Source organism: Palaemon carinicauda, chromosome 26 (genome assembly GCF_036898095.1).
Source record: "Palaemon carinicauda isolate YSFRI2023 chromosome 26, ASM3689809v2, whole genome shotgun sequence".
NCBI lineage: Eukaryota > Metazoa > Arthropoda > Malacostraca > Decapoda > Palaemonidae > Palaemon > Palaemon carinicauda.
The window spans coordinates 105,169,760-105,191,558 of NC_090750.1; the positions used below are offsets into that span (position 1 = coordinate 105,169,760).

General features: G+C 39.9%; 1 protein-coding gene and 1 long non-coding RNA gene across 3 annotated transcripts in view; both read right to left on the bottom strand.

Annotated features, from left to right (window-relative positions):
• LOC137619757 (zinc finger protein 91-like) overlaps positions 1 to 21,799 on the bottom strand; it is a 152,327-nt gene that overhangs the window by 74,772 nt on the left and 55,756 nt on the right. The gene's annotated exons all lie outside the window — the stretch shown is intronic.
• On the bottom strand, positions 989 to 19,037 carry LOC137619755 (uncharacterized). The gene is made up of 3 exons (XR_011039975.1): positions 19,000 to 19,037; positions 9,460 to 9,716; positions 989 to 6,163 (listed from the first exon to the last, which is right to left on the bottom strand). It is a non-coding gene; the product is annotated as an uncharacterized lncRNA (long non-coding RNA).

Here is a 21,799-nt window from a genome sequence, read left to right on the forward strand (position 1 = left end):
CCTGTCCAATCCATCAAAAAGGCATCTACCGCTATTGCCTCCTTGTCCGGGACCAGGGAGCAGTAGTTGGGGATCCTCTTGTTTTGGTTGAAGGCGATAAGGTCTATTAAAAGTCTCCCCCATAACTTCCAGAGACTCTGACAGACCTGCTGGTTGAGAGTACATTCTGTGGGAAGAACTTGCCCTTTCCTGCTGAGCATGTCTGCTCTTACATTCCTCTGTCCCTGTTAACAGTTCTATCTTGTTTTCCTTCGACCATAGAAAGAGCACCCTTGCTGTTTCGAACAGAGACAGAGAGTGAGTCCCCCCTTGCTTCTTGATGTAAGCTAGAGCCGTGGCGTTGTCCGAGTTGACCTCCACTATCTTCCCTGACACTGAGTCTTTGAAGGCTTTTAGCCCTAAAAGAATGGCCATCAACTCTTTCCTGTTGATGTGCCACCCGATCTGACTCTTTTCCCAAGAGCCTGAGACCTCCTTGCTTCCTAGTGTTGCTCCACATCCTGACTCCAACACGTCTGAGAACAACACTAGGTCTGGGTTCTTCTTGTACAGGGAGATCCCTTCTCCTAACAAAGCTGGATCCAGTCACCACATTAGATGATCCTTGACTTATGCTGGAATGGGGAAGGAAAAGGAGTCTTCTTGTGTCTTGTTGTTCCACACCTTTGATAAGAAGTGTTGAATAGGTCTGAGGTGTAGCCTCCCCAAATAGACAAACTGTTCATGTGGAGATAGTTCCCAGCAAACTCATCCACTCCCTCGCTGAGCACTTCTGTTTCTTCAAGAATTCTCGGACCTTCTCGAGGCACTTGGTCTGCCTCTCCCGGGAGGGAGAAGCCCGAAAAAGAACTGAATTCAGAACTATCCCCAAATAGAGGATAGTCTGATTCGGCTCAGTCTGAGATTTCTCTCTGTTGATGACAAGACCCAGTTCCTGAGCCATCATGAACGTCTTGTAGGTCCTCCAGACATTTCTCTTTCGACCGGGATCTTATCAACCAGTCGTCCAGATAAAAGGATACCCTTATCCCCTCTTAATGCAGCCAGCCTGCCACATTCGCCATTACCCTGGTGAAGACTTGAGGAGCAGTGCTGAGACTGAAGCAAAGTGCCTTGAACTGGAAGCACTTGCCCTGGATCATAAATCTCAGGTATTTTTTTGAAGTCGTATGGATGGGGACGTGAAAATAAGCGCCCTGTAAATCGAGAGACACCATCCAGTCCCCCGGACGTACTGCTGCCAGCACAGACTGAGTCGTCTCCATTGTAAATTTTGTCTTTTCGACGAATACGTTAAGCGAGCTGACATCCAGGACGGGTCTCCATCCACCCGAGTTCTTGGGTACCAGAAACAGGCAATTGTAGAAGCCTGGGGAGGATAGATCCAGAACTGGTTCTATCGCTCCTTTGTTCAGCATCTGGTCGACCAGATTCAAAAGGGCCTTTTGTTTCACCGCATCTGCTTACTGAGCCACTAAGGCTAGAGGAGTATTTGAAAGAGGAGGCTTCTTCAAAAGGGGAATCTTGTATCCTTCCTTGATGACCGAGAGGGACCAGGTGTCCACCCCTCTTTTCTTCCAAGCCTGCCAGAAAAGTGACAGTCTTGCTCCTACCGCTGTCTGGAGGACTTGAACTTCACTTCTTGGAGCGGGATCTGAACGAACCTCTATTTGTTCTACTACCCGTCTCCTGCCTTCTTCCCCTGAAGTCTGTTCTCGAGGGAGCTCTACCTCGAAAGGGCTGCTGAAATTTCCTCTCCTCTCTTTTCAGAGACGAAGGAATCGCTGGTAAAGGCTTTCTTGCAGAGCGTGACAGGAGGTCTTGTGTGGCCTTTTGCGCAAGCGAAAGGGTAATGTTTCTGACAAGGGACTCAGGAAAAAGATGCTTCGAGAGAGAGGCGTAAAGCTCAGCCTTCTGCGCGCCCATCACTGCTCTGGAAGCGAAAGAACATAACAGGGCCCTCTTCTTCAAAACTCCAGCCAAAAATAGGGAAGCCAACTCATTTGACCCGTCCCTAAGAGCCTTGTCTATGCATGCCATAATACTAGTAAGGTCTTCTGTTTCCCCCAGTCGTTCGGTTTTCCTGGCCAGCGTACCGAGAGACCAGTCCAAAAAACTGAAGACTTCGAAGGCTCGGAAAATCCCCTTAACGAAGTGGTCAAGCTCAGACATGGACCGCATTACTTCGCCGAGTTAAGGGCATGCCTCCTAGCAGAGTCAACAATACCAGAGAAGTCCCCCTGGGAGGAGGCAGGCACTCCCAGGCTCAGAGGTTCTCCAGTCTCGTACCACATGCCCGCCTTAGATGCAAGTCGAGCAGGTGGAAAAGAGAAGGTGGTCTTTACCGCTTGCCTCCGCTCCTTCAGCCAGTCATCAACTCTAGCGAGAGCCTTCCTAGCAGAGATGGACAGCTTCATTTTGATGAAAGCCGACTGCTTTTTGGCCTTCTTCCTGCTAAACTGCGATTGAGGAGAACGAGGGGCAGCAGGTTGAAACTCATCCCCACAAAGCTCAAGGAGGGAGCGAAAGAGAACCTTATAATCCCCAGCCGCATTAGCGGGTTTATCTTCATCCTCTGAAACATCATCAAAATCTTGTCATACTTCCACTTCAGTGACTCTTTGGGCTGAAGGTTCACCTGCATCCAAGAGAAGCAAATCGTAGGATGCGTCCTGTTGGCGAAGGCTGGATGCGTCCTCACACCAAGAAACACGTACGTCCTGGTACCGCGCGCTGGAAACGCCCTGGCGCTGAGCGCTAGAAGTGTCCTCGAGGCGGTAGGAGGATGCGTCCTGGCGCCAAGAGCTGGAAGCATCCTTGCGCCGAGAGCTGCGTTCGTCCTGGCGTTGTGAAGCGGAAGCGTCCTGGAGAGGCAGGCTGGAATCGTCCTGGTGTTGCAAGCGAGAGACGGAAGCGTCCTGATGTCGAGAATCGCAAGCGTTTTGGAGGCGTGCCGATGAAGAAGCGCGGTACCGCGCCTTAGACGAATCTCGCCGCGGTTCCCTGAGAGAGGAACTCCGTTCCCTCTTAGAGGCCAATTTCTTAATAAGTAAAGAGGCGTCCTTACGTCTGTCCGACTGGGAGGAAGGGCGGCTAAAAGCTTGTACCTTCTGCATAACAGTCATAAAAGACTTCGCGACTGCTGCTGGATCCTGCGGTTCCGAAGGCGATGGCTGCCGAGTAGCTCTTGTTGTAAGAGAAGGGTATCTCGACGGTCTCTCTTCACTTCCATCTCTAGGCTTTGGCCTTTTCACTGGAATGGCGTCCAAGTCATCCTCAGAAGGAAAAGGTTCAGGGCTACTTGATAAGGGAGAGCGAGAATGGGTCTGGTCACTAAGGTTCCACCTCCTCTTGGTCAGTCTCGAAGCCTCATACTGCCATCTGCGTCTAGGAGAGGGGCTCGGGGAGGACCCCATCACTACCGACACGCCTTTTCCGTGGCGGTCAAGAGCAGCCTGGGAAGATGCAACAGGACTGTCTGAGGCGACGGCTGACCGAGGATACGTACCTTTCACTCCCTTGCGGCTGTCGACGTACCTTCTCCCTTGGTCCCGGGAGCTTGGTAGAGGTCTAGACCTTGGGTAGTGACAGGTTCAATCAGTCGCCACCTCCACTGCACTTTCACTAGCACTAATCACACTCTCACTCTTACCTTTCAAGGCTGAAAGTTGGTCTTTAATAGCCTTCAACTCAGCCGCTATCCTGGCGTACCAAGGGTCATCCGTCGATACCGTTCCTGTAGAGGGGGCAGGAACTACTACCTCAGGAGAATGTTTTACTTCTACAGAGGAATTAATTAATAGATCAATAGAAATATCTAAACTAACTTCACTAGCAGATTTAGATTTAGATCTCGAAGCCCTCCTGGCTTTATCTAACTCTTAACTTGCACACATAGCGCTTCATATCTAACCATTCTTTCTTGCTTAAAACCTCACATTCCCATTCCTTGCACCTTTTATCAAGCGCACAATCAAAACCCCTGCAACCCAAACAAACAGTGCGAGGGTCTACCGAAACTTTCGGTAACCTCACCTTGCATTCCTCATTTACACAAACACGAAAATGAAGTTTATCAGTCATATTAAACAAACAAGTAGTAACAGAATAAATACAAAAGCAATTGCCAAAACCCCAAGTCAATGTACTTCACCAAAAAATAAGTCCGGTACAGCGACACATGGAAAGCGAACGAAAAACTCCAATGGCGGACCAACGATGTTGTCAGTCCAACCGGCAGAGATGATCTGAGGAACAGAAAATGGGAATGATTCCAAGTACCACCCTGTAAGGGTTGTTAACCACCTAACCGCACAACCACCACACGGCGGTTGCCGCGAGTTTTTGAAAAATTCTGCCGGACGTCAGAGACTATAGCTATATATATATATAACTGCCAGGTAAGTTCTATTCATAAAACTTATGAGTATTGTAGAAATCGAGAATATAAAGACTGATTTTGAGAAGACTTCTTTTAACGGAATAAGGCTGTTTTCCTTGATGTTTCCCTTAATGGGAGTTTCTTCCATTTTTCACAATTGCTCTATAGAAAAATGGTTCACCTACATTTCAAACAAGAATACCACAAAAAATTTTCCTTGAAAATGAGACATTTTACTGCTTGCCTTTGTGCCAAGCCAAGATGTTATTGAGGTTTTTGAAGAACTTTCAGATGATGATGCGAGATCACAGGAATTTCTCGCTTATTCTAAAACAACGTACACGGGAATTGAGAGAGGAACGTAGAATAACAGACAAAGAGCTACAGCTATGTTTCCAATCTGTAAGTTCTTTACCACGGACAAATAACAATATGGAGGCCTTTCATAATGTGCCTAATAATTCAGTAAGTAACACCGATGCCTTAGATGACCGCGGAGGTAGCAGCAGTAGGGGATTCAGCATTATGAAGCTTCATCTGTGGTGGATAACGGGGGAGGTTGGGCTGTGGCACCCTAGCAGTACCAGCTGAACTCGGTTGAGTCCCTTGTTAGGCTGGGAGGAACGTAGAGTAGAGGTCCCCTTTTTGTTTTTGTTTCTTTGTTGATGTCAGCTACCCCCCAAAATTGGGGGAAGGGCCTTGGTATATGTATGTATGTAACACCCACCACAATATCTGGAGACTAATTGACATATGAGGAACACCTATAGTTGATTCTTTTTAGTGAGGCAGATTTGCACCAACTCGCAGGGGTGCCCTTTTAGCTCGGAAACGTTTCCTAATCGCTAATTGGTTGGACAAGATAAGATTCCTGATCGCTAATTGGTTGGACAAGATAAGATTCCTGATCGCTAATTGGTTGGACAAGATAAGATTCCTGATCGCTAATTGGTTGGACAAGATAACTCTAACCAATCATATAGCAGGAAACTTTTCCGAGCTAAAAGGGCACCGCTGCGAGTCGGTGCAAATGCACCTCATTAAAAAAAATTGATTATAGCAACGGTTAAGAGAATTTATTTTGAACGAGGGGATTCCCGTCGCGGTAAGAAAAAGTACCAAGATATAAATGCCAGAATAGAGAACATAGTCCAAAACTACAGTACTGTATTTAAGTTCCATTTCTTAATACAGTAACATGCATATCTTGTAGTAAACAAGTTAGGTTCCCTTTGTTTTCTCCTGTGCTCTATATGATGTAATTTTTAAAATGTTTATTGTGTAATAACTAGTACTTTTATTTGGTTTTATTTCTCCTATAAATTTGTTTTAAAAACTAAATACAGATGGCAGTGTTCCCAGTAGCAATATTTTTAGATAGGCAATTTTCCTAGTGGCATTACTCCTAGTGCCATTCTTTGCTATTTTTCAGCAGATAATATATTGCTTTATCTTTTTGAAATAACTACGATATATATACAAGTACTGTACTGTACAGGGTATAACTAAAAAAAAAAGGTTTACTCTTCCTTTGACACCTGTTCCTCTTCAATACCTTCAAAATAATACCTAAAGTTTCTCATCCAGAGAATGAAATATAAACCCCTACGACCTCTCATGTATTTCATGTATTACGTGACTCTTTTTAACTTGTTTTCTTTTATCATTTCGATCATACGACACATGCAACATCACCCATCAAGTGGGTTTTCTTTCCAGGGCAGAACATCCAATTTCTTGATGGTGGAAATCTCCGCAACCACTTAATAACAAGTCCAGCATCTGCAAAAGAAAATATGATTTCAAAGTCTTTTTCTATTAACCCTTTTACCCCCAGGCTATTTGGAGATTTCCAACCCTTAACCCTATTTTTTTCCCAGCACATTTTGCAGTATATTTTTTTCAAATTGCTCTAACAGCCTTAATTTCTGTCATAGAGAGGTCAGGTTGGTCTCATTCTCTTGGATAATGCCTGAATTTTCTCAAAAAACTATAAAAAATAGGAAAAAAAATTTCTTATAGCATTTTTTTGCAAGGACGTACCGGTACGTCCATGGGGGTAAAGGGATGGCTTTTGTGAAACGTACCAGTATGTCCTTTGGGGGTAAAAGGGTTAACTGTTTTAAAGTGATCAAAATAATATAATTTCATAGAATTCCTAAATAGTACTGTACTCCTTGAATTTTTATAATATACTTTAGTTTAAGGCATGAAGACTAGTGAGGTTTATGACAGTGAAAAATATCGCACACAGATAGCCCCTCATTTCAAAACGCTTATAAAAACTATGCGTTAATAAATTACTCAGTAATGTGAAAAACAGAATTAAAGACTGAAATAATAAACAGGGATATGTAAACTGCTAAACTGTTACTGTTCACTTGCTTTTTATTCAGTCATGAGTTAAAAAACTTTTTTTTATAATTCTAATAAAACAATTAGAATAGCGCCAACGTTATCCCTGCGTGTCGTAAGAGGCGACTAAAAGGGACGGGACAAGGGGGCTGGGAACCCCCTCTCCTGTAAAAGTATCCTGTGAGACAGCAATAAAGCGTGTGGGAGGTTGGGCTGTGGCACCCTAGCAGTACCAGCTGAACTCGGCTGAGTCCCTGGTTAGGCTGGAGGAAAGTAGAGAGTAGAGGTCCCCTTTTTGTTTTGTTTCTTGTTGTTGTCGGCTACCCCCCAGAATTGGGGGAAGTGCCTTTGGTATATGTATGTGTATGTATAATTCTTTCACCACAAACCAAATACTTTCCCTCAGCCTAATTTTGGGTAGCGTAAATCTCCAGACAATAGAACTACACAGAAGTTCATTTTTTATATAATCTAAGTATGTATTTGGTTCCTTGAGCACTGCTGGTGTGAAACTGATCCTTCTTCATCGTTAGAAATGAAACGGCAAATGATATTACCCAAATCTATTACTGTACAGCACTACTATAATACAACAGATATATGCGAAGTTGTTGTTTTTGTTATTACTGTATTATCCTTATGAATAGCTAGGCTACAACCGTAATTTGAAAAGTAGGATGTTATAAATCCAAGGTCTCCAACAGGGAAAATTAGCCTAGTGAGGAAAGGAAATAACAAAATAAAAAACTATATGAAAATGAGCTAATAAAGAATATAAAATATCTTAAGATCAGTAACGTTGCTAAAATAAATATTGTATGTTATATATAACGTATGAAAAGACTCATGTTAGCCTGTTCGGTATAAAAACATTTGCTGCATTTTTTAGCCTCTAAAGTTACACCGATTCAACTGCCCGATTAGGAAGATCATTCCCATGGCTGTTTTGGAGAAGCAGGAGGCCTATGCTCCTTGGAAGGGCAACAGATCAGATTTTACTTTGAATAACTATATTCAGCCTAGAGCTTTTGCTCAACGAGTTTATGCTTCAACTGAAAAGGAGTACAATATAACCATAAAATAAACCCTTTCTAGTACAACCCAGGAACATAAGTAGTGGGCTACCCTTAAATGTGCACTTTTTGGTGTAGATGCAACAGTTCCTCCTTTACTTAAACCAGATGGCTCCCTCACTCAAAGTCCAAAGGAAAAGGCATCCCTTTTGGCTGATGCATCTGATAGTAAGCAGAGTAATGAGAAACATGATATTCCTCATTCCTGTTTTCCCGAGGCTAAACTAACTAGTTCAGCTTTTTGATGTGAAATTAAAGCTCTTGATTGACCTTGATGCTTATGGAGGAGTAGACCAAAATGGTATTTTTTGTTTTTCATAAAGACTGCAGATTTCTTAGCTTCAAAGTCATCTGTTATTTTGGGCTGGTTAGCATCTTGCTTCTGGTTGCAGGATGAACAGAGATTATGTGATTTTTTCATAAAGCCAGAAAGAAATGGTGTTCTTGGTTATCTTCTTTAAGTTTCTGGTGCTAAAAAGTCTACGTTTCTTCAGTCTGAAGTTTTGAGTTCTCTTGATGTAGCATTATAGTACTTTCAAAGGACAGAGAAGCCAGTCATCCTGATCTTGCCTGTTCGCTCCCTTAAAGGAAGAGACAAAGAAGGACTCGCACTTTAAGTCATGAATGCCTGGGTTCTGGGTCATAGCCACGAAATCTGTGACAAAGGTAAAGGAGACCTTTTATCATTTGGTGTGAATTGTGACACATCAAAAGACATATGCAGTTTGCCTACAAAACTCCCCAAGGCTAAAGCTAGATGCAAGGAAGTAAGCACATCTCAAGGGTTCATACGGGATTAGCTTGAGAGACCTGAGAACACGAGTGATCCCACGCTGGCGGTTTGAGTTCCCTGGGAGGACAAGATTGTTTGAAGCACCTAATGAGCATAGACAGCTCAAAGATTGATTGACAAATTAATTGAGAGTTTTCTGGCATCCTGATATCTAAGGTCATTGATGCTGATATAATGTCATAAATAAAGAATAAAAGGAAATTAAATTTAAAATAATAAAAGTAAAGATGTCCTCATAAAACTAAATGATGTTACTGATCATAAAATATTTTATATATTTTTATTCATTAATTATACTGTATATAGTTTACTTATTTTCTTTCCTTTCCTAACTCGGTTACTTACCCTGATGGAGCCCTTAGGCTTGTAGCATTCTGCTTTTCTAACGAGGGTCATAGCTTGGGCAAGTGATAGTAATAATAATACTACATACAACTGATATCGATGTGAATGCTCCAAGGACTGTCACTGATATCTTAGCCGTATTTAAGAATAAATACTCGAAAAGGTGATTCTTTACTTAACATAGCTTTATATTACTTAATGGCATGAACATTATGAACAGAACAAATCCAACCACAAATTAGCTGTTTGATGAACTAATGCAACTACACCTATAACATTCTAAATACAGTTGGCCCTCAGTTTAACGGATATGCTGGCCGGGATCTAACACGTTTGTAAAAGCAGGACGTGATTTAAACATTTCCTACATTAGCTAACCTATACTAACCTTCAAAATACCGAAAAACACAATTATTACCGATCACTTTCGAGAAACTCAACACCCTATACTGTATATCCTTTACATAAAGAATTATGATTATAGTTTTCATTGGTATTCAAATACTTCTTACCCTTATCAGAGAGATGTTGTGGTATCTTGACATTCATTCAACGTTGTGACTGAACAACATCCATGGCGAGACTACATGCCGTGCATCCAGCTGATTTCTCAACGACATTATCTTCTATGGTAACTATGGCATCTGTATGATTACCATCTGCCCCTTTGTCATCTCCTTTTACATCTTGATTTTAAAGCGATGGCCTTTGAACTTTGACGGGAATTTTCGCCATACATCTCCTGCAACGCTTTCATCTTCGTCGAGACCTGAAATAAGATGAAAAATAGTTTAATATCAGAACTACTCATATTGTTGAGGAGTTATCATTAAACGTATCTTGCATGCATACTAAGCATTGCTCTGAGGCAAATATCCAATGCTTATCAAAGATTAGTATTCTGTGAGCAATAATGCACTATGGCTACAATCATAGTCTTTTACTCAATATTGAATTAATATTAATTAATCATTGTTGCGTTTCTAACCTCGGGTACAAAATACTTAAAAAATCAATATAAAAAACTTTCAAAGTTGTATTATTCCTAACTATACAAATTTGAGTCCTTTGATAGGAGCACAAACTTGGCGGTCAAGATTTATAAAAAAAAGCAGTAGTTACTGCCAGGAAATAATCATGCCTCCTGCCTCCCCACCCGTTCTGGCAACTAATAGACACCCCTACATGTGTATTCAGAAATCAGTTCTTGGCTGACCAGGCACGCCGCAAGATGTTCCAGCAGATGCTGCTAAGACGGGGGTCATTTCCAAATTGAGATGCCGAGCCAAAGTTGACAACAGACCGGCTACATCAGTAATACCGACTGTGACACAGGAGTCGAGCAGTGAAGAAGATTATGGGAATAATACCTCTGGCGACACTTACAGATCCTGCTCCAGTGTCAACTCAGCTGACAGTTTTTCTACTGAAGATGCCAAGACCCTGTGACACAGGAGTAGACCAGTGAAGAAGATTACGGGAATAATACCTCTGGCGACACTTACAGATCCTGCTTCGGTGTCAACTCAGCTGACAGTGTTTCTACTGAGGACGCCAAGATCCTCCAGTCAGAAGGCCATTTATATGACTTGATCAGGGCCCTTAATTCTAGGAAGAGCTCCAAACTCTTCCAGATCGGTCATATACAATTACTCGAGCAACTGCGACGTGCAATCATTTATTTACGTCATGCCTAACCTATAGTACATCTAGTATAGCTCTAATGGGAGAAGGAACTAAAGAAACAGACCTACTGAACAGTGATCAATTACTAAATAAATCAGTAGAAAAAAGCTAAGTTCCATTCCATAAATGTTTGCAATGTCTATTTGCAAGGATAAGTTCCAAAGCTGCTCACATTGCGGTGTTAACCCAACATTTGTTCGAGATAAGCAACATAGAAATACTGTGCAGCCATGATGATCGTAATCGTGGAATGTTGTGGGGAAAACACAATAGCACTCAAACAATTTTTGTTTTCTTCATCCTTGGCTAACTTTCTCCCTCTCAATGGAAGAGAAAAGACAGTAGGAATACCTATTAGATACTCTTTCCGACTGGTCTTTAAAGACCACACTACTTGTTTCAACGAGAAAACAGTCCTGTTTCTTTCTTTCGATTGTCATCAGCTGTGACCAAGTTGTGGAATGATCTTCCTAATCGGGTGGTTGAATCAGTAGAACTTCAAAAGTTCAAAGTTGGAGCAAATGCTTTTTTGTTGACCAGGGGGACATAGTCTTTTTATAGTTTATTTATGACATATTTGTTTTTGATGTTGTTGATAGTTTATTATATGACATGTCTGTTTTGACGTTGTTTCTTATTTTGGAATGATTTATTGTTAATTTGTTCTCTTCATTTATTTATTTCCTTATTTCCTTTCCTCACTGGGCTATTTTTCCCTGTTGGAGCCCCTGGGCTTATAGCATCTTGCTTTTCCAACTAGGGTTATAGCTTGGATAGTAATAATAATAATAATAATAATAATCAGCTGACAGACTCCTTTACTGCGGTGGATAAAATTCAAATCTATGATTAACTGCACGTACATGAAGCCTCTATGCATAAAACTTTTAAAAAACTGAATGCAAGTATAAACCGTTCAAAACTCATGGTCTGCTGCCATGTGTGTGCTTGGCAAACTTGTTACCACTGTACTAAGAAGGAATTACGTCTGCATGCGTTTCTTTACTCTAGGAAGTTGAGTGCTTTGCACAAGCATCCTTAATTTCTGGTTGTTCTTCTATTGGCAGGGTAAAATTCCCGATCGTAATCATGCAATTATGAAAAGGAGAAATATTAAAAATCTAAAGTAATTTGTAATTCCCCTAACTACTAACTGATTTACACTGGCTGTCAATTAAAGCGAGAATTAAGTTTAAAATATGTACAATAACCAGACGTCCAAAATATCTAAGAGAATTGCTACATATTGTGCAGCCAACAAATTGTGTTAACACGAGAATAGTTACAGATGGTTTCTAACTATTGTAACCGAGATAGATGTCTATTGCAGGCTCTACAGCATTTAAATATACAGCCCTGAGACTATACAATAAGCTCCCACTAGACATCGGAATGATTGAAGAAACTGACGACTTTCTTATTCTGCGAGTGCTCCAATAGTGAATATTTAACAGTAAACCAGCAATATATGATGTGAAATGTTGAAAGCTTTCAAACGAACATGATAAAATGACTGTGGAGGTCCTGTAGAGAGTAGGCTTCCCCTGCTATATAGGACTGGAAAAACAGCCCTTAAAGTAAAGTAAAAACTACTTAATTCAGACTCCCCGAGTAAAGTCGTCCCAAAAAACTTAAGAATCCTTTAGAAGCATATCCGAGAATTCTAGGTGTAATATTACGGGAGAGAGAGAGAGAGAGAGGGATTAGTAAGGAAATGGCATATATTTCGATAACCTTCTCTCTTGCCCTCAAGAGAAACTTGGGATCTGGAAGGAATTTGTTTCCATAAACAAAGAGGACACTTCCCTAATATGTTAATATCATATAGAGTATGAATAGATGCATGCAATACATATCTATCGCAGGCACCAAGGTCTCTCGATAAGAGGACATTCCCATCTTGGTTTTAGAGAGATGTCTGTGCCTAAGCAGATGGAAAAAACCCCTTATTATAAATCTCTAACTGCCTCATCCACGTTCAGAGTCTAGAAAGGTCATTCACCAGCTCAAGAGATTTCAGGTGAGGCAAGCGATTGCCTTAAGCGCACGCTGTTGAACGCCGGGAAAAGCTCTGCAATTACCTTGAGTCTACGCTGAGTGCATTGAGAGAACAATTGCTTTATGCATATCTTTCAGGTCGACATGGGTGCGAATCCCAGAGGAGCGTGAATCTGGTTCAGGCTCTTCCTCCCTGTTAGGTGAAACAGGCTCATTGATTGTGGGCAAGCGAGAGATGTGGGGCATTGGGAGTGCAGCCACAGGTAAGCGAGCCTGGCTCGTGCATTTTACAACCGGTAGAGCAAGCTTAGTTGTACAACGGCACGCATGAGCCCTGGGGATTGACCCGAGTGCTAGCTTATGCTGCTGTGCTCTCAAGCCATGTTAGCTGATCGGCACAGATAATTTGAGAGCTGAGTACTAGCTGTTGCCAAGATCTCTGTGGAGCTCCAAGGAGCTATAGCGTTTTGGTGTCAGAACGCATAGGTCTTTTTGAGCTACCTGATCAGGACAACAGCTAGCACTTGCGACAGCATCTGCCAAACAACCCCGGAGGGTTCGTGGGTTTACAGGAAGATCCCGTATAAAGCATATCTCTCAAGTGAAATGCTAGCTTCCCCTTGAGTTTGTGCTGGGGCTGCTGAGAGGTAGCTAGTTAAGCAAACCTCTTAACCCTTTTACCCCCAAAGGACGTACTGGTACGTTTCACAAAAGCCATCCCTTTACCCCCATGGACGTACCGGTACGTCCTTGCGAAAAAATGCTATAAAAATTATTTTTTTCATATTTTTGATAATTTTTTGAAAAAATTCAGACATTTTCCAAGAGAATGAGACCAACCTGACCTCTCTATGACAAAAATTAAGGCTGTTAGAGCAATTTAAAAGAAATATACACCAAAATGTGCTGAGAAGAAATTAACCCCTTGGGGGTTAAGGGTTGGAAATTTCCAAAAAGCCTGGGGGTAAAAGGGTTAAATTGGTAAATTGATTTAATCACCATAATAAATTGCTAAAAGCAAGTTGATCACCAGACTCAGAACGCGAAGCAATTGGCTTCCAACAAGCGAGACTGAAAGCGTTGAATCAACAGCACGCACTAGGATGCGACCTACTCACATGTGTCCTTCGGCAAACCACGAAGGGTTGGCAAATAGACACACAAGGAAAGAAGTCTGATCCTAAGACTTCATAGAAGTCTAACTTCAAGGAAGCGAGCATGAGCTTTCACCCTTGGCCAGCTTAAGGTATTAAAGGAACATGATAACATTAATCAAGTTCTTGACTCAAAGACCATATCTTGGGTAGTGCCATAGCCCCATGTACCATGGTCTTCCACAGTCTTGGGGGAGAGTTCTCTTGCGTGAGGGTACACTCCGACACACTATTCTATCTTATTTCCCTTTCTCTTGTTTTTTTTTTTAAGCATATCCAGTTTATATATGAAACAATTATTTCAATGTTGTTACTGTTATTAAAATATTTTAATAGTTCATTACTTTTCTTACAGTTTATTTCCATTCTCCACTGGGCTATTTTCCCTTGTTGGAGCCCTTAGGCTTATAGCATCCTGCTTTTCCAACGAGGGTAGTAGCTTAACAAGTAATAATAATAATAAACACCGAGACAATACTGTACATCATCATAAAGGCACAGAGACCAAGAGCAAAGCTGGAATTGATTCCAGTTTCAAGCCTTTGACTGGCAAAACAGTACCACATTGGATTCAACTCTGGTTACAGTTTTTCTTTTGCCTACACATACACCAAATAGTCTGGCCTATTCTTTACACATTCTCCTCTTTCCTCATACACCTGAAAACACTAAGATAACCAAAAAATTATTCTTCACTCAAGAGGTTAACTAATGCAATGTAATTATTCAATAGCTACTTTCTCAAATGTTAAGGGTAAAAGACACACTTTAGCTATGGTAGGCAGCTTTTCTAAGAGAACACTCCAAAATCAAACCATCGTTCTCTAGTCTTGGGTAGTGCCATAGCCTTTGTACCATAGTCTTCCACTGTCGTGGCTTACAGTTTTCTTGCTTAAGAATACACTAAGGCAAACTATTCTGTTTTCTTTTTTACTTTCCTCACTAGCCTATTTTCCCTGTAGGAGCCCTTGGGCTTAATAGGGTTGTAGCTTAGCTCGTAATAATAATAACATTGACAATGTGGTTGTTGTTACTTTGTAAGAAGCTTTTACAGCAGTGTTACTGCTCTGCTAAAGTAATACTCCTATGTAAAGAACGAGGGGTCGTATTTGCGTCGGAAGAAATGTGTTTGATATACTGTACTGTATTTAGTCTGATAGTGAGAAATGGAAACCAAGTCTTACATTCGAACAACGCCAAAATATTTGCTAACACGAGTAGCGTAACATGTACTGCTTGCCAGAATAGAGGAGCATATAGATGGTGTCAAATTGCAAGCGAAGTGAGCCACAGTCAAGCACAGAAGTAAGGAACTAAGTGATTAATTACACAATTAAAATAACGGCAAAATGGACAGCCTGGCTGAACCAAGGAGGATGGCGATAATGTTAAATTGTGAGATGCAACCAACAGCAGAGCGAAGACCAATAAGTGATTAAATAGTGTTCATTCCACAGACCAACATACCTATATACAGTACTGTATATACTTAAGTAAGAAGGGTTGGTAGAATGACGGCTATACTCATATATGGTGTTTTTAAAGGTGTTTCAATTTTTTTGTTATGGTAGTCGACCCACCATAAATCAACAAATTTGGATTTCCGCCAGTTAACTTTTCCAGAAACTTTCAAAACACCAAAAATACATATGAACCAATCTCATTTTCTCATGAGTAAACATCGAACACTTCTGTTCCCCCTTGACCTAACCTACTGTATGTCACTTAGTTCTTACTTATCTGGGGATTTCAGCCAACCTGGAAAACCACCCATTTGCCTAAGGATCCCATATTCCAATACATATCGTACCCACGCGTCTACGACTGCCGTATTGTACAGTTACACCAAGGCAGTTTTACTTTATTGTACTTTACTGCAGTGTAATTGTTCAGTGGCTACTTTCCTCTTGGTAAGGGTAGAAGAAACTCTTTAGCTATGGTAGACAGCTCTTCTAGGAGGACACTCCAAAATCAAACCATTGTTCTCTAGTCTTGGGTAGTGCCATAGCCTCTGTACCATGGTCTTCCTTTGTCTTGGGTTAGAATTCTCTTGCTTGAGGATACACTCGGGCACATTATTCTATCTAATTTCTCTTCCTCTTGTTAAGTTTAAGTTTTTATAGTTTATATGGGAAATATTTATCTTAATGTTATTAATATTCTTAAAATATCTTATTTGTCCTTGTTTCCTTTCTTCACCAGGCTATTTTCCCTGTTGGAGACCCTGGGCTTATAGCATTCTGCTTTTCCAACTACGGTTGTAGCTTAACAAGTAATAATAATAATAATAATAATAATAATAATAATAATAATAATAGTATATCTTAATGATAATCATTGGAAATATGCATTTTATCAAATATTTTAGATGGGTTAAACTAGGAAATACATCTGAAAAATCTTGTTTCAGGAGTGCAGCCATTTAGGAAACAAGGCAGCGACTAAGTCTTATGGTAAGGTAAGGATACGGCAGGAAGGATCGGTGGATAAATAGGTAAGGATGCGACTATTAGGTTAGGTGGGGAACCTTGGATTAAGTGGACCCCATATATTTGTTTCCCCTTTCAAATAGCTTTTAGAGTTATGATTTGTAGAACTTTAAAACATCCATAACTTTTATTTGAACTTCTACATTGTTAAAAATGGTCTCAAATACAACAAAAAGGCATATTGTACTACAGTTAATTTTACCCCCCCAGACCATATAGAGAAAATAGACGAGCGCCCTTCTGCAAAACTCAAAATAAGACTGCGTAGTAAATGCGTGTTGAGTTCGGTAATATTTCGGTAGAGTCGCACCCAGCCATTACCCCTTGCCAGTACATAGGAGCTTGATAATTTTCCTTGGAGCCTCTGTAGTTTATAGGGACAGGCCTTGGACCGGCTGAAAATCGAGTAAAAAATGTCCGAAATCGGCTCTTTTTTTCAAGGGAATTATCACAGAATGAAATATTAAATTCACTAGTTTTGTAAATGCTTGTCCAAACAAACTACATACTAGGACAGGGTTACGATCGCCAGAAAATACAGTAGAGTAAAGATCATCACCTATCGAGTTTTTCACGGGAAGTTTAACAGAATGAAATAATGAATGAACTAAATTTGTAAATGCTTGTCTCAACAATCTACATACTAGGACCACTCAGCACATGAATGTCGGAAACGTGCGAGAAAAATGGACAACAGCTAACCCAAACTCCCCCCCCCCCCCCTTAACCTGACCTACAAGCCATGTCCTTACCTTCCTAATGACCTAACGACCCCCCAAAACAATGTCATTATCATACAAACCCCACAAACCCAACCTAACCGAACCTAGTAGTTCCCAGGTCACAACCCCTAGCCGGGGGCAAGAACCCGAACCCCCTTCGTAAGTCTCTCTCCTACACAAAAAAAGCTATGGTAGCACTCTAAATTATATCTTAACCACATTGTAATAATAAAAAAGTTACTCAGGATTACCTTATTATTCGTAGTCGCTGAAGTCTAAATCCTCGGGTTCTTGCACTTTCACAGGGACCCCTAAAATCTTCTAAGAGCGCTTTTCAAAATAAAAAATGAAAAAAATTACGGGGTAACTCGAGTAAAGTCCCATAGGTCTAAAAACCTTATTGTCTTCAAAGCATCAAGCTGATCTATATGAGTACTGTAATAAACTCAACACCATCGCTCAAAGAGAAACTATACGGAACATGTCTGTTCATTACGGCGTTTAACGTTGGAAAGGGTCGATCTCGTGTGTAGGTCAATCTCGGGTCAAGGGTGGAGCGATTTAAAATTTTAAAATCACGCGGCCAGCAAAATAGGCCTAAAAGCGCACGTAAACAAAGAGTTAGTCCGGGTGGTTTGTTTGACACTGGTTTTATCTACCGAAACATCTTAACTAGATGTTGGCTAACCTAACCTTTGGTTGTATATATAACAAATTAGTATTCGGCATAATTTCAGGACGTGTCCCAACGAACTAACAATCTTAACAAGAGGTTAAAAATGAAGATTGTTGAGATTAGCGAAAACATAAGTCCGAACATCGATAACTGTTCAAGCTTGCGCCACCAGCTGATAGGCGAACAGAGCGCCGCCAAACAGGTGTTATTGTAGTCAGGCAGGAAACAATGCTTGGGGGAAATTTTACGAGAAAGTAACTTGGCCGTGGCTTCAGCAGATGACGCATTGTAACGACCTTTCCCTAACCTAACAATTCATGAGGTAAAAATTTAGATTGATGAGACAGTATTAAATTGTTAAAACGAACGATTCTTAGACTGGGATGACACAGGCTCTATCTATCGGGAAAGTTGGAAACTAAATAGGAGCTACCCGTGACTTGCGTTCAGACCGTGCTGAACTTAGAAAATATTGCTGTGGTAAAGGTAAATTATGATATTCAAAATGATAATATAACATCATATTATGGTATGTTAGATCATTGTAAAGAACATCTTCCCCATAATGAAAAACGATTTGGCGAGTATTAAGAAAGATATCGCCCCGTCCCTAAAAACTACATTCACCCCAGTGGACAATAAAGCCCTGCCCACAAAATTCAAGCGAGAACAGACTTTCCTTGAACCGTTTGACTAACGTGTTCGACAACCAAATACACCTTTCACACGTTCGAACATCACTCCAAACACTTGACGACAAACCATTCGACCGTGTAAACCCACCTTTACGACTAGAAAACGTGAAGAAAATTCTCCCATTTTCTATGCATGAGGGAGGAAATGGCCGCTGATATACAAAGGCTCCTAAATCTTTACCCATGGACTGTTTAAGGTACTTCAATGTATCAGAAGTTGGAATACATTAAACTAGAGGAGTTTAGGTTAACAGGGGTGTTAGGTTAGGTAGGCAACCCTCCTTGTGCATAATGATCCTTCCTTTAAGAGGTCCATGGTTAAGCCTACTACCAATATCACTTATTGCATAGGATCTATGGGCTATCTCAGTTAAGGAATGACGTAAAATGTCTATAATAAATGTCTAAATGTCTAAAAAATCTTACGTAATGAGGTAAATGTTATTTATCTCCCAAAGGCTTCCACACACCCAGTCTAACCTTAGAAATGAAGCGATTATTGGGTCTAATGGCTTCATTGGTTATAACATCCCTTACAATTCCTATTTACAATATATCCTACGTTATTATGCATGTAATTTTACTAATAAAAACGATAGGTTAACCATAAAATAACGCTAAATAACGCTTACCGAGTTACCGTAACTTTTTTCACTTTTCATATTCAAAACGTGAGTCACGTGACTTTGTTTACGTTATTAAAGAAGCTTTGCACTTGCGCGGTTCTTCTTCTTCTTGAGTGGCCGCAAACTTATTTTGCGGAGTGAGCAGTTATTCTTTACTTTTAATATATTTCTTCCTTAGATAAGATATTTCCTATTATTTTCTTATTTTCCTCTTCATATGGCTGTTAAAATTCTTTTATCTATCTTTATAAATGACCAAGTTAAGGTTTATGAATGGTAATGTTAGAAGAGATACGTGAGCTTAACACTTTTAGGAAGAAGTCATAGTAATAAAGACAAAGTTACTTATGATAAAACTAAAAGTAAATTAAAGAAATAAGAAAGAAAATGATACAAATGGGAAAGAAAATTATAGAAATGGGAAAGAAAATGATAGAAATGGGAAAGAAAATGATAGAAATGGGAAAGAAAATGATAGAAATGGGAAAGAAAATGATAGAAATGGGAAAGAAAATTATACAAATGGGAAAGAAAATGATAGGATTGGGAAAGAAAATGATAGAAATGGGAAAGAAAATTATAGAAATGGGAAAGAAAATGATAGAAATGGGAAAGAAAATGATAGAAATGGGAAAGAAAATGATAGAAATGGGAAAGAAAATTATACAAATGGGAAAGAAAATGATAGGATTGGGAAAGAAAATGATAGAAATGGGAAAGAAAATGATAGAAATGGGAAAGAAAATGATAGAAATGGGAAAGAAAATGATAGAAATGGGAAAGAAAATGATAGAAATGGGAAAGAAAATGATAGAAATGGGAAAGAAAATGATAGAAATGGGAAAGAAAATTATACAAATGGGAAAGAAAATTATAGAAATAGGAAAGAAAATTATATGCTTTGTTGGTTGTGCAGTGAAGCATATGACACGACAGGGCATTTATTTATCTATAAAGAACTAAGAAAATTTAGATGCAATAGCACAGAATTCAGACAATTTTGAAGCAGTAGCATAGAATTAAAGAATTTGGCATTAAAACAGATATATTGCCTAATATTTTATTATCATTACCATTATTACTTGCCAAGCAACAACCCTATTTGAAAAAAGCAGAATGCTATAAGCCCGATGGCTCCAATAGGGAAAATATCCCAGTGAGGAGAGGAAATAAGGAAACTACACGAAAAGTAATTGAAAATTAAAATAAAATAGTTTAAGAACAGTAACAGCATGAAAATGAATATTTCATATATAAACCAGAAAAAAACTAAAACTTTAAAAAACTAGAGGAAGAGAAATAAGATAAAATAGAGTGACTGAGTGTACCCTCAAGCAAGAGAACTCTACCCCCAAAACAGTGAAAGACCATGGTACAGAGGCTAAGGTACTGTCCAAGACAAAGAACAATGGTTTGATTTTATGGAATGTCCTTCTCCTAGAAGAGCTGCTATGGAAGTACACAAGTTGTACTCTCTTCGTAAGAGGTGAACTTTCTGCAGAGTAAAGCTCTTTGCACCTACACATATAATACTCTGGTCAAAGTTGTGGTTCCTGATTCCTAATTGCCCACTTTGCAAAATAAGTTTGACAGGAGCAAAGCCTCTAAACTTATATTCAGTAATCCAATTGAGATATTTTCCCGTAAAGTAAGCAAATCTTAGTAAAGATCTTTAGTTTTAAGCTTATCCTAATGTACCTTGAAATCAGCTGGGATATATTTTGTCAGTTTTGGCCATAATTCTGGTATTTCTAAACTCTTATTTCAGATTTATGGCCCAGCTTATGCATTCTACCTAACATCTATTAGGATTTTGAAACATATCTACGCTTATATTGTATCCTGTTCCTTTAACTTTACTCATTTTGGGATGCAAATAAATGTTCTGCATTATTTATTTTGTCTTTGCATAGGTCACAAACATCATCTATGTATTTTCCCCATGATTTATTTTAATTTGAGCATTTTAACTTTGTTTTCCCAATTCTTTATTATCAAGATTGCCTTATCCATATCGATTTCTCTAATATATGGATGATGGCCATTCCTTTGTATGAATCTGTTTTTTAAATTATGCATTTTCCAAAATCAAGGACACATCCCAAAGCATTTCAATTCCCGTTTACTCTAAGAACAAGGAATTTCGAAACACCTTGAAATTAGAAGTAAAAGTATGTAAGCTGTGCAGCTTGTGTATAGATGTTGCCCTGTATATTAGACAGGCCCTTGAAATTAGAAGTAAAAGTATGTAAGCTGTGCAGCTTGTGTATAGATGTTGCCCTGTATATTAGACAGGCCCTTGAAATTAGAAGTAAAAGTATGTAAGCTGTGCAGCTTGTGTATAGATGTTGCCCTGTATATTAGACAGGCCCTTGAAATTAGAAGTAAAAGTATGTAAGCTGTGCAGCTTGTGTATAGATGTTGCCCTGTATATTAGACAGGCCCTTGAAATTAGAAGTAAAAGTATGTAAGCTGTGCAGCTTGTGTATAGATGTTGCCCTGTATATTAGACAGGCCCTTGAAATTAGAAGTAAAAGTATGTAAGCTGTGCAGCTTGTGTATAGATGTTGCCCTGTATATTAGACAGGCCCTTGAAATTAGAAGTAAAAGTATGTAAGCTGTGCAGCTTGTGTATAGATGTTGCCCTGTATATTAGACAGGCCCTTGAAATTAGAAGTAAAAGTATGTAAGCTGTGCAGCTTGTGTATAGATGTTGCCCTGTATATTAGACAGGCCCTTGAAATTAGAAGTAAAAGTATGTAAGCTGTGCAGCTTGTGTATAGATGTTGCCCTGTATATTAGACAG